Source organism: Indicator indicator, chromosome 4, assembly GCF_027791375.1.
Source record: "Indicator indicator isolate 239-I01 chromosome 4, UM_Iind_1.1, whole genome shotgun sequence".
Taxonomy (NCBI): Eukaryota; Metazoa; Chordata; class Aves; order Piciformes; family Indicatoridae; genus Indicator; species Indicator indicator.
The window spans coordinates 39,010,244-39,028,933 of record NC_072013.1 but is presented as its reverse complement, the minus strand read 5'-3'; the positions used below and the strand labels follow the sequence as shown (position 1 = coordinate 39,028,933).

Here is an 18,690-nt window from a genome sequence, read left to right as displayed (position 1 = left end):
GAAGGTTTCATTTGAATGAATTAAGTACTTCCCCTAAAAATTCAATATCATTTCAATAGATGTAGCCTCTAAAGTAACCTGCAGTGATGCTTCATGAGCAAATCACATGATGTCAGAATGGTATGGTTTCGATTTAATCAAGAAAGAGATTAAAGTGGATGTGTGTTATTTTCAACTTCGCCGCAGCACCGCCATTTGTCAAAGTCAACCTTCTGATTGCTTTGGACCTACTGCTATCCAGGTCTTGTCAAAATAGTAGTCACCACAATCTGAAGCAGGTAGGCTGGCCAGTGTAGAGCAGGATCAAGCACAGGAAAGGAGAATTCATTGACTTGTGAATTATGAAGTTAATAGATTCATCGTAAATTTTCTGCCTGTTAATTCATCTTTATAACGACGGCGTAGCACAAGTACAATTTTCTCTGTTTTTTTTTGTTTGGTTTGGGTTTTTTTCTTTTTTCTTTTTCATCATCTTATGCTGCACAGTCAAACAGAATCTAGTACATCAGAATTCATACAACTGCAGTGATGGAATTAGTAGCCTGGTGTTAAGTACACCAGGAAGAAGCGGGAGTGTATTTCGAATCCTGGTTTAGAAAGAGGCATCCCAAGAATGTGGTTGCAGGGGACAGGAGGCAGATTGTGTGTACAGTGCTGTGTTCTTGAATTACACTGTAATTAGGTATAATGAAATAAATCCTTCTTTTGGAGCACTTTTAGATTTCATTGCTCTTAACTCAGTGGCAGTTTTGTGATCTAACTGGGGATTTTTATTTCAAAAGTAAATTCCTAATGCTGGATTTTGAAAGCGGGAGGGTGAGCGGGTGGAATTTTGCCGTATGAAGCACTATGAATTCTCTATTTGTTGTATGGCTGTCACTAGTTGTTATATGACTTGTAATCTCAATGTGGAACGATGAAAAATCATTCATGGTGATCAAAACTGTGAAGAATCAGTTTTAGCATTGGCTTTTAGTTTCCCTAAGCAAAAGCATACTACCCCTTCAGAGTACATTTCATTTTGGAGCTCGCATTAAAAGCTGTGCTTTATGTTGTCGTCTGGTACACGGTGTGGGCGTGGCAGGGGAATTGTTAGGATGCCGTGGAGTTGCTAAACTGATCTCAGCAAAAGAGCTGTGAGGTACTCTGGCTTCTATTCTGACACTTTTCTTCCCCCTCCCAGCAGCGACCTGGCTGGCCTTTGGCAATGAAATTCAATGCACATGGCTCCGCAGTCAAATCATCAAATTTCCCTGTGTGTATATTAGAGTTTTGTAATGTGTTTCCATTATGAAACAATGCAGGGATAATTGTCTTTGGTAGCAATTAGCTAACAGGTTTGTTCAGTGCTATTGGCAGAGGCATCCATCATCCCCTCCCTGACCACACTTTTTTGTCTGCCGTAGACTATGGAGATCAATAGAATTCTGTATAGTGGAAATCACCCCAGCTTTAATGAGCTGCAAGTCTCAGTCAGTCTTGGGTTTGTATTTTTAATTTTTCCCCTTTAAAATGGAGAAAAGCTTTCCCTCTGGGGGAGGAGAGTACTGTAGCTGTACTATTACTTTCACTAATCAATTCATGGTTCTGAATTGTTTTGCTTCAACACAAGTGCATGGACAAGAGATCAGGAGACGCACACAGCTTATTTCTCCACTAATTCTCCATTCTAAGAAAAGATATCTTTGCTAAAATACAGAATCCTGCTGTATGATACAAATCACTTGTTTGGTGTTGTCTTTGACTTTTTTTGGTGTGTATGGACTTTAAACCACAGAATTACACAATACAAAGAATTAGAAGATCTTGCTTAGCACAAAGAGTATTTTAAAGAGACACTCAAGCCACATTGCAGTAGTCTCTTTAGAATATAAGTAAGGATATTCACAGTCTCACAATATATCAGAGGTTGGAAGGGACCTCCAGAGATCATCAGGTCCAACCCCCCTGCCAGAGCAGCATCACTTAGGGTAGTCTGCATAGGAGTGCATCCAGGTGGGTTTCGTAAGTCCCCAGAGAAGGAGACTCCACAACCCCCCTGGGCAGCCTGTTCCAGGGCTCTGTCACCCTCACTGGAAAGAAGTTTCTCCTCATGTTGAGCTGAAATCTTCTATGTTCAAGTTTGAACCCCTTGTTCCTTGTCTTATCACTGTGCACCCCCCAAAAGAGCCTGGCCCCCTCCACTTGACACCCACCCCTCAGCTATTGAGAGACATTGATCAGATCCCCTCTCAGTCTTCTCTTCTCCAGACTAAACAGCCCCACGGCTCTCAGTCTCTCTTCACAGGGGAGATGCTCAAGTCCCCTAAGCATCCTCCTGGCTCTCCCTTGGACTCTCTCCAGCAGGTCTCTGTCTCTCTTGAACTGAGGAGCCCAAAACTGGACACAGGATTGCAGCTGTGGTCTCAGCAGGGCAGAGTAGAGAGGCAGAAGAACTTCCCTAGCCCTGCTGGACACACTTTTCTAGATACATCCCAGGATCCCACTGGCTCTCTTGGCCACCAGAGCACATTGTTGTTCCATGGAGAACTTGCTGTCCACCAGCACTCCAAGGTCATTCTTTGTGGAGCTGCTTTCCATATTGTAGCTGTGCTTTTGTTAAACACAGCAAGTTGTAGCAGGTGGAAGTTGTGTGTGTGCATCTTTATAAGCCAAAGCTTTTTTTGGGAAGCAGTTGTTTGTTTTGTTTTGTTTTTTTCTGAAGAATCAGAAACTACAAAATAAATCTGTGGACTAAGGTATGTGGGAGCAGAATTACCACCAAGCAGGAATATTTGCAATTTTTTTTGCAAGGTAGGCAACAAAATCCTTTGAAAGCAAAACTTGGATCTTTTTATATATAAACTCATCGATACTAACGATGGAAAAGTTTTCCAGCAGCTGGCCTATACTTCCAGGAAAGGAATTTGGCATTCTGGATGTTAGAGTACCTAACAGTGTAATGGGATTGCTCTTAAAATAAGTACTCCTTTTACAGTAATTAATACTCCTTTTAAAATAAGCACAGAATAAGTACTCTTTTTACAATAAGTATGGAATGTGAACTTAAATTCTGCCCAAGTAGTTTTACTGGGAACTTCTACACTTTGTGGCCTAACATTCTTCCATTCTAGGAAACAAGCTTCCTCATTTGATACCTCTTTCTTTCTCTCTTTCTTTCTTTTTCTTTCTTTCTTCCTTTCTTCCTTTCTTTCTCTCTTTCTTTCTTTCTCTTTCTCTCTTTCTTTCTTTCTTTCTTTCTTTCTTTCTTTCTTTCTTTCTTTCTTTCTTTCTTTCTTTCTTTCTTTCTTTCTTTCTTTCTTCTTTCTTTCTTTCTTCTTTCTTTCTTTCTTCTTTCTTTCCTTTCTTTCTCTTCTTCTTCTTTCTTTCTTTCTTCTTTTCTTTCTTTCTTTCTTTCTTTCTTTCTTCTTTCTTTCTTTCTTTCTTTCTTTCTTTCTTTCTTTCTTTCTTTCTTTCTTTCTTTCTTTCTTTCTTTCTTTCTTCTTTCTTTCTTTCTTTCTTTCTTTCTTTCTTTCTTTCTTTCTTCTTTCTTTCTTTCTTTCTTTCTTTCTTTCTTTCTTTCTTTCTTTTCTTTCTTTCTTTCTTTCTTTCTTTCTTTCTTTCTTTCTTTCTTTCTTTCTTTCTTTCTTTCTTTCTTTCTTTCTTTCTTTCTTTCTTTCTTTCTTTCTTTTCTTTCTTTCTTTCTTTCTTTCTTTCTTTCTTTTTCTTTCTTTCTTTCTTTCTTTCTTTCTTTCTTTCTTCTTTCTTTTCTTTCTTTCTTTCTTTCTTTCTTTCTTTCTTTCTTTCTTTCTTTCTTCTTTCTTTCTTTCTTTCTTCTTTCTTTCTTTCTTTCTTTCTTTCTTTCTTTCTTTCTTTCTTTCTTTCTTTCTTTCTTTCTTTCTTTCTTTCTTTCTTTCTTTCTTTCTTTCTTTCTTTCTTTCTTTCTTTCTTTCTTTCTTTCTTTCTTTCTTCTTTCTTTCTTTCTTTCTTTCTTTCTTTCTTTCTTTCTTTCTTTCTTTCTTCTTTCTTTCTTTCTTTCTTTCTTTCTTTCTTTCTTTCTTTCTTTCTTTCTTTCTTTCTTTCTTTCCTTCTTCTTCCTTCCTTCTTCCTTCTTCTTCCTTCTTTCTCTTCTTTCTTCTTCTTTTTCTTTCTTTCTTCTTTCTTTCTTTCTTTCTTTCTTTCTTCTTTCTTTCTTTCTTTCTTTTCTTCTTCTTCCTTCTTCTTTCTTCCTTCTTCTCTTCCTTCTTCCTTCCTTCTCTTCCTTCTTTCTTCTTCTTCTCTTCCTTCTCTTCTTCTTCCTTCTTCTTTCTTTCTTTCTTCTTTCTTTCTTTCTTTCTTTCTTTCTTTCTTTCTTTCTTTCTTTCTTCTTTCTTTCTTTCTTTCTTTCTTTCTTCTTTCTTTCTTCTTTCTTTCTTTCTTTCTTTCTTTCTTTCTCTCTTTCTTTCTTTCTTTCTTTCTTTCTTTCTTCCTTTCTTCCTTTCTTTCTTTCTCTCTTTCTTTCTGTCTTGTCTTTTACTGAGTAACTTTGGTCTTAGGATTGAGGCTACTGTGGTACCACAGTGAATTCCTCCTTTATGTAGTATAATGCTGTTGCAGACAGTTCTCTACAGCTGAGTTCTCTACAGCTTTCTTACATGATCAAGAGAGATGATTCTGCCACTTTACTCTCCTCTGGTGAGACCTCACCTGGAGTATTGCATCCAGCTCTGGAGCCCTCAGCACAGGAAGGACATGGAGCTGATGGAGCAGGTCCAGAGAAGAGCCATGAAAATGATCAGTGGGCTGGAACACCTCTGCTATGAAGACAGGCTGAGGGTGCTGGAGTTGTTCAGCCTGGAGAAGAGAAGGCTTCAGGGAGACCTAACAGCAGCCTGCCAGTACCTGAAGGGGCTACAAGAAGGATGGAGAAAACTGTTTGCAAAGGCCTACAGTGATGAGACAAGGGGCAATGGTTTGAAATGAGGGAAGAGAAGATTTAGATTGGATGTTAGGAACAAGTTCTTTACTATGAGAGTGGTGGAATATTGGCACAGGTTGCCCAAGGGAAGTAGTTGAGGCCCTGTCCCTGCAGGTCTTCAAGGTCAGGCGTAATAAGGTTCTGAGCAACCTGATCTAGTGGAGGTTACCATTCTCTGATTCTGTGAAGTAATAGTGCTTAGAGCTGACCTGTATAGCACTTAATAGTTTTTGAAGTCCACCAGAGACAATTATGCTGTAGTAATCACCATTCTGCATGTTGTCAAAGAAAAATATGCAGTTTCTGGATGTCAGCAAAATATTTTGTTTCCATGTTTTTTCACCATTTCAGTTTGAGCAGGGGAGTCTTGTGTGCTGGTTTTCAGTCTTCAAGTTCTTTTGGGATGCTGAACAATGTGAACAATGTGCTCTCTCTATGTAGCCTTTGACTTAGCCAAGTTAAAAATCTGTTACTCAACCGAACACTGCAATAATTCTTCTGCCTATTACCTTATTAAATCTCTCAGATTATTCTGTCAATGTATGGAAGATTAACTCCAAGCAAAACTGTGGGGCCAAGGGGAGAGGATGTCTTAAACAAGCATAATGAAATGCTATAAACATAACATCATGTATTGCAGCTAGCTCTGTATCTTAAAAAGAAAATAAAATTTATGTTGTCATTAAAACAGATAAATTCCGTGCTTAGAGACTTGAAATCCTTTTAAGACATTGAATTCCAGGTTGCAAAACAGTATTCTAGGTTGGAACTAGATGATCCTTGAACAATTCTATGGTTCTATCTCATAACTAAATGCTAAGTAAAAGGGATAATCACTTCCCTCAGTCTGCTGGCTCTGCTGATCTCTAAGGTTATTTCTGCCACAGTACAGTACTGGGTCATGTTCAGCTTGCTGCTTCACCAGGACTCCCAGGTCCTTTTCTGCAGAGCTGCTCCTCAGCCAATCCATTCCAGCCTGCACTCTTGCCAGTGGTTCCTCCTTCCCAGGTAAAGGACTCTGAATTTGCCCTTATTGTCATGACATTCCTACTGGCTCATCTAGGCCCCTCTGCATCACAGAATCACAGAATTCTTGAGGCTGGAAAAGACCTCTGAGATCATCAAGTCCAGCCTATGACCCAACACCACCACATCAGCTCAACCATGCCACCAAGTGCCACATCCAAGCTTTCCTTAAACACCTCCAGTGATGGTGACTCCAGCACCTCCCTGGGCAGTCCATCCCAGTGCCTGATCAGCCTTGCTGTGAGGAACTGCTTCCTAATAGCCAACCCAAATCTCCTCTGGTGCAGCTTCATACCATGCCCTCTTGTCCTGTCACAAGTTGCCTGGGAGAAGAGCCTGACCTCCACCTGACTACAACTTTTAGGTAGTTGGGCAGCCCTGCCTCCCAGTTTGCTGTCCTGTGCACACCTGAGGGAAGTGCACTGTTTTATATTCTCCTGACCAGAGGTAGAGATGTTGAACAGGAACAGGAATTCACAATTACAACTTCCTCAAGAAGAAGAAGTGCAAACACCTACACTTTTTTTTTAATGCTTACAATTTCTGCTCTCCTTTTATTTACAAATAGGTAATGTAAAATACAATCTCAGTCTTCTCTGTATGACTACCTGCTTTTGAGTATTAATGTGGTAGTAACATGTCTTTGGTGTCAGAATATGCTCCCACCTTCCTCTATTTTCTCTTACAGTATCATCAGGCTTCCTACACTCAGCTTTTGGTGAAAGGTTTTAAAAAACACAGGACTGAAAACCCAGTACTAAAACTGCAATGAGATGGAGTTTTGATGCTGTTATTGAGCAGCTCAGAACACTACCTCAACTTGAGTTCCTTGTATGTCAGCAACCCATAACATACCTGAAACTCATTTCAAAGTTGTATCACCTTGCTACAAAATACCTCACACTTAGCTTTTAAAAATTCTTTTCAACTCTGAAGAAGCTCTTACACAAGAATCTCAACTGCTTAAATCTCCAGGAATTTAAATACATATCAGGCTCTGCTCAGAGATGCCCAATGATAGGACACAAGGGGCAGTGGGTGCAAGCTGGAGCAGAGGAGGTTCCATGTGAACAGAAAGAAAAACTTTTTCACCGTGAGAGTGACAAAACACTGGAGCAGGCTGCCCAGAGAGGTTGTGGTTTAGGGGTGAACTTTGTAGAGTGGGGTTCTGGGTTAGACTTGGTGATCCTGAGGGTCTTTTCCAACGTAAATATTTCTGTGGTTCTGTGTGTGAGCTGCTCTGGCAGGGGGGTTGGACTAGATGATCTTTTGAGGTCACTTCCAACCCCTAATGTTCTGTGATTCTGTGATTTGAGTAAGTTTTATTTCATATTACAAAGTGTTTGCTACCTGACAGATCCACTGTAGGAATACATGTCGTCTTTCAGAAGTGTATTATCATTGACTAATTACCACAGTGCACTAATCCAGAATCCTTACAAATAAGAATTTGGTTTCAGACTGGTAGCCTGAAGTTATGTTGCTGCTTTGAGCAGCCAAGTTTAGTTGAGAGGCATCCCTGCCATGGCAGGGAGGTTGGAGTAGATGATATCTGAGGTCCCTTCTCACCTAAGCCATTCTACAATTCTATGTTAATCATAGATTCATAGAATGGTCTGGGCCAGAAGGGACCTCCAAAGCTCATCCAGTCCAACCTCCCCACAGTCAGCAGGGTCATCCCCAACTAGATCAGGCTGCCCAGAGCCTCGTCCAGCTTCACCTTGAATATCTCCAGGGAAGGAGCCTCAACCACCTCCCTGGGCAACCTCTTCCAGTGTTCCACCACCCTCATAGTGAAGAACTTCTTCCTGATATCCAATCTAAATCTGCCCTTCTGTAGTTTGTAGCCATTGTCCCTTGTCCTGTCCTCACAGGGCCTTACAGACAGTCCCTCTGCAGCCTTCTTGTAGCCCCTTCAGGTACTGGCAGGCTGCTATCAGGTCTGCCTGGAGCCTCCTCTTCTCCAGGCTGAACAACCCAAGCTCCCCCAGCCAGTCCTGATAGCCGAGGTGCTCCAACCCCCGGTACAAAACATTTAAGAGAATTTGCTGTGTGTCTGACAAGTCCAGCCATACAACAGGGTCAATCACTAGTTTTTCAGGCAGTGAAAATACTAAATGCAATATGTTGCTGACTGTCAAAGCAATCTTAAATATAACTCTGTCCTCACTTTGTGTTTATTGAACATGCAAAAACTGAAATTGCAGTAGACTGCCTGTTGGTAAAAACTCCACAGTAGGTGCTGAAAATGGTCTGCTGAACTTTTTTTTCACATGGGTGAAACTTTAGTATCAGAAAAGAAGAGCTTTATCCATCAGAGTATTTTGCTAGGTGGCTTCTGACTGTGGTGCATTAAGTTTGCATTCTGTTGACTGACAGTTAATTTCACTGTTCTGAAAGATAAAACTACATGAATTACAATTCCCTTGCATTTCCACACTTATTATTAAACACAGACTCTGGAGCAGGTTTCATTTTGAATACTGACTAATGATGGTGTTTCTAACCAAGCAGTTGAAGTGACTTCTCATTTTCCCATTTCTCCATCTTTCTATCTTTGAATTCATACTGATAATGTAGAATATTGCTACAAAGGCAGAGGTAGGAAGTATCCCAGATGTGTAAGCTGTGCTCCAAGAAGTGCTGCTATGCTGGCTTCTGGTCCCTCTCCTGCCTGAGTAAGCCAGGATCAGGTCTGGACTTTAAATTTCCCTCTCTGGGAAAAATTTTTCTTTTTTTTTTTTTTTTTTAGCCATCTCATTGCTCTGTATCTTCACAGAATCACAGAAACATTCAGGTTGGAAAACATCCTCAGGATCACCAAGTCCAACCCAGAACCCTACTCTACAAGGGTCGTAGCCCCAGGCACCACATCCAAACCACATTTAGGCACATCCAGGGTTGGGGACTCAAGCACCTCTCTGGGCAGCACATTCCAATCCCTGACCACTCTTACTGGGGAAAAATGTTTCCTAATGTCCAGCCTAAACCTACCCAGTCACAGCTTAAAGCCATTCCCTCTTGTTCTATCACTAATTACGTGTGAGGAGAGACCAGCCCCAGCCTCTCTACAACCTCCTTGACTATGGAAAAACTCTTCTTTTCATGTAGTTGCCTTGGTTGGTGAGAATGAAAAGCTGGGATATAGGAACAGCTTTCAAAGCAGATTAGTTGCACTTGTGAAAACAAATTCTCCATCCTCAAAACAGAAACAACAAAAGATTCCTCTGCTTGCACATCCAGAATGGTTTTTGCCTCTGAAATTAGAGTACACTGCAGGTTTTTGATTTGTTTGTCAGTATTTACCTTGTTCTCTTCTTTAGGAATGAGGAACTATTTTTTCTTCATCATTAGACTGCCTGCCTGTAATAATCTTGTCTTCTAGGGATGCTGTTGGAGAACAGCCTCATGCAGCAAACTTCTCTTGCAAATCAAAATGGGAAACTGAATTAAAATTTTTGCTAAAGAAGCCAGGAAGTGGTTCTAGAGTCCCAGAGTTAAATACATGTGAGCAGCTTATTCTCATCCCATTAATCTTGGATAAGAAAAGCACAGAGCTACAGAAGCAGGGGGCTGAGGCTGGTTTTCACATGACCAGATTTATTATATACTGGCATAGTGAAGCCAGCACCTTTGGTCTTCCTTTTCTTTTGATATGTGGGAAAAACACTTGTGTTTATTTTCACTTATTCCAGACAGGATGCACAACAGAGCAGAATGCTGCTAACATGACCCAGTTTCTAACCACTGCACACCTCCTTCTTGATGATCTTGAAATACTAGCTCATCCACTAGCCATAGCTTGGGCTGTGCTTCAAATGCTACTCCTAGTTTACAAATGAAACAGTTGAACCATGAAGAGGTTAATTAACTTGGCCACAGTCCTACAGAGAGCCTATGTCAAAGCAAAGACAAGGGTTCAATCTTCTGCCTGACAGGCAGGGATTTATGAGAGCTAGACACTTCTGAATCCACATGTACCCATTCCCTGCTTCCTCTTTAAGCCAGAAAGGGGGAAATGGATGAACACAAAATGAAGGGCAATTTTTCTTTTTAACCTCTGTAAGTCTGTTTTCCACTTTTTCAGAGAAAATTCAGTAGCTTTTCTGTAACACTGAGCAAGGCTCAGTCTTCCCATTTCTGTATAGATGTCTGATGGATGCAGCCTCTGTAGTGCACTGATGAATCGGTGCTGGAGAGAATTTTTCTTGAGGCAGTATTGCTGAGAAAAGCTCTTTGCTTTCAAATCCTCAAAGTTACTTTTCTTTGGAGTGTTCCACCTTCTCTGTCTGGAATGTGGCAGAGAAAGCCAATGTCCAAAGTAGATGCTAAGAACACCCTGTTGAGGGACTTTTTAGGATGTCAGGTAGTGATAGGACTTGGGGGAATGGAACAAAACTAGAAATGGGTAAATTCAGATTGGATGTTAGGAAGAAATTCTTTCCCATGAGGGTGGTGAGAGACTGGCACAGGTTGCCCAGGGAGGTGGTGGAAGCCTCATCCCTGGAGGTGTTTGCAGCCAGGCTGGATGTGGCTGTGAGCAACCTGCTGTAGTGTGAGGTGTCCCTGCCCATGGCAGGGGGGTTGGAACTGGATGATCCTTTCCAACCCTACCAGTTCTATGATTCTGTGCTTGGTGTTAAGCATTCCCCCTTGTCCGGTTGCTAGACAAAGCATAACAAAGTATAATGCTTCCAGCCAAGATCTCTTCTGATTTTTAAATGGATAGTTAAACATTAGGTAGGCCACACCATGCAAAAAAAATTGTATGTAGGATCCCCAGAGAGGAGGAGAAGAGATGACATCCCAGCCCTATTCCGCTGCCTTGCTTCATGGTGGCTTCACCATCAGCACCAAGCTGAGGGAAGCTTCCAGCTTAACCAAGTAGTGATACCAATAGGAAAAGAGGGAATGGTTTGAAGCTCAGGGAGAGTAGGTTTAGACTGGATCTGAGGGAAAAGTTCTTCGGTATGAGGGTGCTGAGACTCTGGAATAGGCTGCCCAGGGAGGTTGTGGGTGCTTCTTCCTGGTGGTGTTCAAGGCCAGGTTGGATAAGGCCTTGAGCAGCCAAGTCTAGTTGAGAGGTGTCCCTGCCTATGGCAGGGAGATTGGAGTAGATGAGCTGAGGAGCCTTCCAACCTAAGCCATTCTATGATTATTTTGGTAAGCCTTAAAATTACAGTGTGAAAATCATTGGTGCTGTGAACCCAAGTTTCTTGCACAGGTATGACTGAAGAAAGAAACGTTGATCTAGGTGTGGTTATCCAGAGAAAAGTCCTACAGAAGATTGAAATTGAACATTGCAACTGTAATTATCTAAAAAGGAACTCTATTATTGTATGATAAAGCTGTCAAAATAATGATTGGGTGCTCCTACAAGTCGTAGAGAGGATCAATAAAGCTAATCTTACGTCATAGCTTCAGATCTTAGAAATTGTATTTTGACCTTAATTCACAATGGAGCCATTCAAAACATAGTTAATAAATGGGTTATAGTACTTCTTCTTAATTAAAAATTAAAACTATTCCCAGTAGTTTTCCCCAGTGAAATATGGAATATATTTCCAGTCAGAATGATGTGCATGTTATTTTACTGATTGCTTACTCTTTTAAAGGAATTGTTAGTTTGCTTTGATCTATTGTTCATGTACATGAAATTGGCAGTGATGCCTCTCCCAGCAAATTATTTGTGACTCAAGCACCCTGTTTAGAGTGGTTAAAATAAAAAGGAAAAGAAAAAAAATCTAGTCCTTTTTTTCCTTGCAATTTACAGAATCACAGAAACATTCAGGTTGGAAAAGACCTGAATGGATCACCAAGTCCAACTCAGAACCCTACTCTACCAGGCTTACCCCTAAACCATAGCCCCAAGCACCACATCCAAACCACCTTGAAACACATCCAGGTTTGGGGACTCAACCACCTCCCTGGACCTCATTTCAATGCCTGACCACTCTTGCTGAGAAAATTGTTTTTTCCTAGTGTCCATTCTAAACCTTATTTTATTCTCCATTCTATATTGGAGCTTATCCTTCATTTATGCTGCAATATCTGAGTGCCTTCCAGTCGTGTGTGAAGCTGCATGATTGTATAGCTGTCACAGGTGGGTTGTGCTTTCCTCCCAAGAAGGAGAAGCACATGCAGTGAAGTGTTTGGTTTGGTGGATTTTGCCTTTTTTTGAGTTTAGTATACTTATCTAAATGTTCTGCATTTGTTAGAGGACAAAGTGAAAGAAATGTGCCTGTCATGGGAAGCAGGTGGCAGTGGAGGCCTTGTGTTCGCTTCACAGTCTCAAATAGGCTATTTAGAAGAATCTCCACTTCTTCTTTTCTTCGCTCCTTGGCACACAGAAATTTCCCTCTTGAAACTTGAGTTCTGTTGGAGGACACAAGTGCAACCTCACACTGCTTAGCTAAAATGCCTCTCTTCTGCTGCACTCTTCCTGTGTGGATCAGAATAAAGATCATAGAATGATTTGGGTTGGAAGGGATGTCCAGAGGTCATCTAGTCCAGACCCCTCTGGGATCAGCAGGGACTTCCTCTACTAGATCAGGTTGCTCAGAGCCTTTTCCAGCCTCACCTTGAATATCTCCAGGAATGGGGTTACAACTACCTCCCTGGGCAACCTGTTCCAGTGTTCCATCACCCCCCTGGTCAAGAACCTGTTCCTAATATCTAATCTAAATCTCCTCTCATTTCAAATCATTGCCACTTGTCCTATCACTACAGGAGTGCTTTCCTTAGCTGCTCCCATGTTGCAGAACTGTTTCCTTGCTTTCTGGCATCCTACAAGAAAGTTGAGAAGGACTTTTCATAAGGGTGTCTAGCAATGTGATAAGAAGAAATGGTTTGAAGCTGAGGGAGAGTAGGTTTAGACTGGATCTGAGGAAGAAGTTCTTCGATATGAAGGTGCTGAGACTCTGGAACAGGCTGCCCAGGGAGGCTATGGCTGCCTCCTCCCTGAGGGTGTTCAGGGCCAGGCTGGATGAGGCCTCAAGCAGCTGAGTCTGGCTGAGAGGTGTCCCTGCCCATGGCAGAGCACAGAATGGCTTAGGTTGGAAGGGACCTCAGAGCTCATTTACTCCCTGCGGGGAGGTTGGAGTAGATGAGCTCTGAGGTCCCTTCCAACCTAAGCCATTCTGTGTATCAAGAATTGCTTGATTTGCAGTTAATTTAATGTTTCTCTTCAGACTGGTAAAACATTTCGGCAGAGAGAATAAAGAGGCACATGTTTCACTTAGAAAATTCTTTTTCTCAGGCTGCTGCTGAAGAGTTATTCATTTACCTGTAATCATAAGCTCTGAAATTCCTTTGCCTTTCTTTTAGTAAATTAAATAAGAAGCCCAGCCCTGAAAAATCATAAGCAAGGCCATCATGTGCTGGACTTGAAACTTGCAGCTGTGTGGAGCTGCAGATATTCACTGCAGGATCCTAACCTGAGTTTGACATATATGAATCCTCTATAACCTCATCACTTTCATTAGGTCTTGCAAAACATTTTAAACAACGTGATGTATTATGTGCAGCTTAAGTCATGCTGCTGTTAACTTCGCTGTGAGGAAATGGACAAGAATTTCTGCTTGCTCTCCTTGACCAGGCTTTGGAATTTTCCTTTGTGTGACTAGTTTATTTCCTGAGCTGCTACTAATGACCTTTAACAAAGATGTTTTATAAACAGTCTTTTTTTTTTCTTTTCTTTTCTTTAATTTCCCTTCTTATGGCATGTCCAAAAATTGCAAGGGATTAGTGATATTCGACTTCCCTTTGTGCAGTGGTGGTTCCTTAGTGTATCACAATCACTTAAGTGCTTGTTAGTGATCATTAAAAAAACATAATGTACTGGATATAGATTTTATTGTATAATTCCCTAATCACTGCTAACTTGCCTAAGCATGTCATTGGCACCATTGTCTACCCCTGTGCAAGTTTTCTGTACTCCTTATTGGCATGTAACTTCTCAGAGTAGGTGGGCAGCAGAAAAGAAATACTAAATTTTTGCCTAAAGAAGCTTTTTATTTTCCTGTTAACAGAAAATCTTTTCCATTTGGTGAAAGTGGTGTTCAGGATGCTTAACAATGGATGCCAAGGGTGATGTGTGGATGCAGGAGAATTGGTGTTGCCTTTACATTTTGTTACATTTGAGTAACATTTTAGTATGTAAACTGTGGGAGAATGTTTTAATTGTTTTTGTAAAAGGCAAGTGTAGAGTCTTGCATGTGGGAAAGAACAACCCCATGGACCAGTGTAGGTTGGGGACTGATCTTTTGGGGAGCAGCACAGAGGAAAGGGACTTGGGGTTCCTGGTGGGTTGAAGGATGCCCACGAACCAGCAATGTGCTCCTGTGGCCAAGAAGGCTAACAGCTTCCTGGGGTGTATTAGAAGGGAAGGGGTTAGTAGGTTAAGAGAGGTTCTCCTCACCCTCTACTCTGCACTGCTGAGGTCACGTCTGGAATACTGTGTCCAGTTCTGGGCCCCTCAGTTCAAGAAGGACCTCAGGGAACTGCTTGAGAGTGTCCAGCACAGAGCCACAAAGATGATGAAGGGAGTGGAACATCTCCCTGTGAGGCCAAGCTGAGGGAGCTGGGGCTTGGAGCTTGGAGGGGAAGAGTCTGAGGGGTGACCTCATTCATGTGTATAAGAATGTGCAGGGCAGTGTTGGGACGATGGAGCCAGGCTCTGCTCAGGGATCTCCAATGATAGGACAAGGGGCAGTGGGAGCAAGATGCAGCAGAGGAGGTTCCACAAGAACATTAGGAAAAACTTTTTCCCTGTGAGGGCACCAGAGCCCTGGAACAGGCTGCCCAGAGAGGTTGTGGAGTCTCCTTCTCTAGAGACATTCAAAACCTTCCTGGATACGTTCCTGTGTGGCCTGCCCTAGCTGCTCCTGCTCTGGCAAGGGGGTTGGACTGGGTGATCTTTAGAGGTCCCTTCCAACCCCTTCTGTGATAAATTATGAATTTTTTAACTAGCAGCTCTCCTGCAATCTGAACTTTCTACTTTATCATCTAATGAGTGCTGCCTAACCTGTTGTTACTTGCCAGGTATCCTGTGACCTCTAGTCTGCTGTTAGAATTTTGGTTTGTCATAGAATCATAGAATGTTTTGGGTTGGGAGGGACCTAGTTGAAGCCCCCTGCAGTGAGCAGGGACATACTCCACTAGATCAAGTTGCTCAGAGCCTTATCAAGCCTGACTTTGAATATCTCCAGGGATGGGACCTCAACTACCTCCCTGGGCAAGCTGTTCCACTCTTTTCCCACCCTTATGGTAAAGAACTTGTTCCTAATATCTGATTTAAATCCCCTTTCATTTCAAACCATTGTCCCTTGTCCTGTCACTGCAGGTCATTGCAAACAGTCTCCCTCCAGCCTTCTCGTAGCCCCCTTCAGGTACTAGCAGGCTGCTATTAAGGTCCCCGTGGAGCCTTCTCTTCTCCAGGCTGAACAACCTGAGCTCCCTCAGCCTGTCAAAAAAGGGTTTTTGAAAGTTTTGTTCATTAAGAACAATAAAAGGAAACTGTTTAATGTGAAATTACTGATCTGTTTTCTCTTTTGCATTTGATGATGGTAGTTCATGTGTAAAAAAGAGGATCAAAGAATCATATTTAGAATAGCAGCTATTGGAAACCCAAATGATAAAATCTAAAAGATAAAGGTTTTTCTATCTACCTATCTATCTGTCTGTCTATCTATCTATCTATCTATCTATCTATCTATCTATCTATCTATCTATCTATCCTTAATTTAAAAGACTCAAGAGGTTTTATGAAAGACAGGAATACTGGAGGTATTTCTGTCTGTGGGCAACGTTGGTTTCATTCCACTTAAGCCATTTCCTCCTAACTCTGTGAGCTTTCTCTTTATACCTTACCCAACTAACTTATTAAACACTCTGAGGCATACTTCTAACTTTATCAGGCTTTCCAAAAAGAACTTTTCTTTTCTGTAAACTATAATGCACTTAATTGGGAAAACTTTATAATCACCACCAGTATGAAAAGCTGTATCAGTTTGTACAGATGGAAAAATAAAGCACCAGAAAGTTGATTGTGAAACTGACACTCATTAAACATCAATTTCATCTGTCCCTGATATTTTAAATTTTCAAACTGCTGTCAGTATGTCAAAATTAATTGTCAGTCCTTCCCTTCCACTTCAATTTCCAGTGTTTCAAGATGCTCTGAGGTATTTTTTTAGCATTTCCAACATCCCTGTATTTTGACTGAGTCCTGTCTCATGCTTAGGTGCAGCGCTAAGGATTTTGCCCCTGAGTTTTGCTTTGTAGCCTTATGCAGGGTCAGAATAAAAATATTTTAATATACCAGGCACTTGCACCAGAGCTGGCATGGTGACTGAGAAGATCACATCATCCAGTTATGGATGGGGGTTGGAACTGGATGATCCTTGTGGTCCCTTCCAACCCTGACTGATTCTATGATTCTATGATTCTATGGTTAGTTGTGAAGTGCCAAATCATTTGACATGAAAAGCAGCCTTCAGGATGTAAATAAATGCTGTAGGACATATTCTGTTCTTTTCTCTCCTATCTTTTAAACAGCCAAGTGGTCTTACTTTTACCCAATCTATACAACATTCATCAGTTTGTCACTTAATGGTAGGGTTGATCAGAGCTGAATCTTGTTACTTCTTGGAAAAAGAATGGCAAATCAGTTCATAGTATACTAAGTGCCTTTTTATTTTTGAATAATGAGATAGGAGCAGTTCATTAGCTACTGGAGGGGGGGGGGGGGGCGCAGGGAAAAGGCAGGGTAAGCAGTGTTGTACCTGTCTTGACAAGGATACTAATTACTCTCCTTCACGTGGAGCTGAAGGCATATTCAGTTCAGTTTAATGATCAGACTAGAAGGCATTAGAAGGCCCAGGCTCTGTCAGGTGAGGAAGAGCAGGTGTAAGCAGATTAGTTCTGCCACAGTAACCCTTTGGAGTCATCTTCTTTAGAATGGCACTAGGGAAAAATATCAGCACTTTTTATTTTTAGTGGGAAGATAAATTTAAGAGGAGTAAATTGGAAAATCAAATGAGGGCTTTAGCAGCCAGGGAGATTTGCAGAGCTGTCTCCTGGTGTTTGAAAGGCCCATTCATCATGTCCTACAAGTAGTCAATTCCTCTAGTATCTGTAAATGTTTTCAGATATTAGCCAATTTATATGCTCTGAGATTCATCATGGAAAATCAGCTTTACCATCGTGCATTATCTCCATCTGAGATGAAGTTTGATATATGAGCATCTTTGCAGTTCAATGGGTTGTGTGCAAAAAAGTACGTTTTTAATTAATAAACAAATTTGCTCAGGAGCTCATCAGTGTCAAGAGTAATAACGATTGTCATTCATTATTGTTTATTACATTCCTCCCTCAACAAATGTTGCCTTCTAATGAGATTTCTTTCCTATTTTTTAATTTACTTAATGGCATTTCCATCCCAGAGAAGAAAAAAAAAATTACAGATTTCTTGTACAAAATGTACTAAACCAGAGAGCATCCTTCACTGGGAAAAAAAAATAAAAGAAGCCATGAAATTATATACATTGTCAAAAAACTTTGGATGCCTCCTTCATCTATTCAATATTCCTTTCTTTGTGATGAAGAAGATTAAAACCTCACAGGAATCGTTGAGAAGTTCCTTCTTTATTTTTTCCCTTTCCTTTCCTTTTTTTTTTTCCTTTCCTTTCCTATTCTTTTTTTTTTTTTTTGCCTCAGCAAATAAGGCAAATCTACATCACAACAGATTTGTCTTTTCAGAATGCAGTGCAGCTCAAGAAAACTCAGTGGCCGTTGCTGAATGGGTAAGGCAGAATGGTACTGGAAGATGGAAATTAAATAAAATATAAGTGGAATTGAGTTATATAGAAATGTAAAGAAATAAATAACTACATAAATACCTACATAAAAACATATGTAAAATCATACATAAAAACATACATAAAACCATAAATAAATACAGGAATAAAATGTAAATAAAAACATAAAGAAATAGATAAATAAAAACGTAAATAAAGCTGTAAATAAATAGATAAATAAAAACGTAAATAAAGCTGTAAATAAATAGATAAATAAAAACATAAATACAGAAATAAAACTGTAAATAAATATATAATTAAAAACATAAATACAGAAATAAAACTGTAAATAAATAGATAAATAAAAACATAAATGCATAAATAAAACCATAAATAAATAGATAAATAAAAATATAAATACATAAATAAAAGCATAAATAAATACATTAATAAAACCATAAATAAATAGATAAACAAAAACATAAATACAGAAATAAAACCATGAATAAAAGCATAAATAAACCATAAATAAATAGATAAACAAAAACATAAATACAGAAATAAAATCATGAATGAAAACATGAATAAAAACATAAAAAATAGGTAAATGAAAACATAAATACATAAATAAAACCATAAATACATAAATAGAAACATTAATAAATGCATAAACAAATACATAAATAAACACATAAATGCAGTGAAATAATCATTTCTCTATGAGGGAAGATGATTTTTCTCATTTGGGAAAAAAAAAATTAAAAAAATTTAAAAATGCCATTTGCATTACTCCTTTTCTCCCACCTCCCCCACCTCTCTGAGCTTTTTTGCCTGTTAGTGTATCTATAGCTATCTAATAAAGGCTCTTTAATGAACGTATGCTTGCGGTGGGAGAAGCTGCAATGATGCAGAGATGTTCAAGTGTTATTA

General features: G+C 40.2%; 1 protein-coding gene across 1 annotated transcript in view; it reads left to right on the top strand.

The window, feature by feature from the left end:
- Positions 1-18,690, top strand: part of CDIN1 (CDAN1 interacting nuclease 1) — a 139,923-nt gene that overhangs the window by 34,887 nt on the left and 86,346 nt on the right. The window lies entirely within an intron of this gene.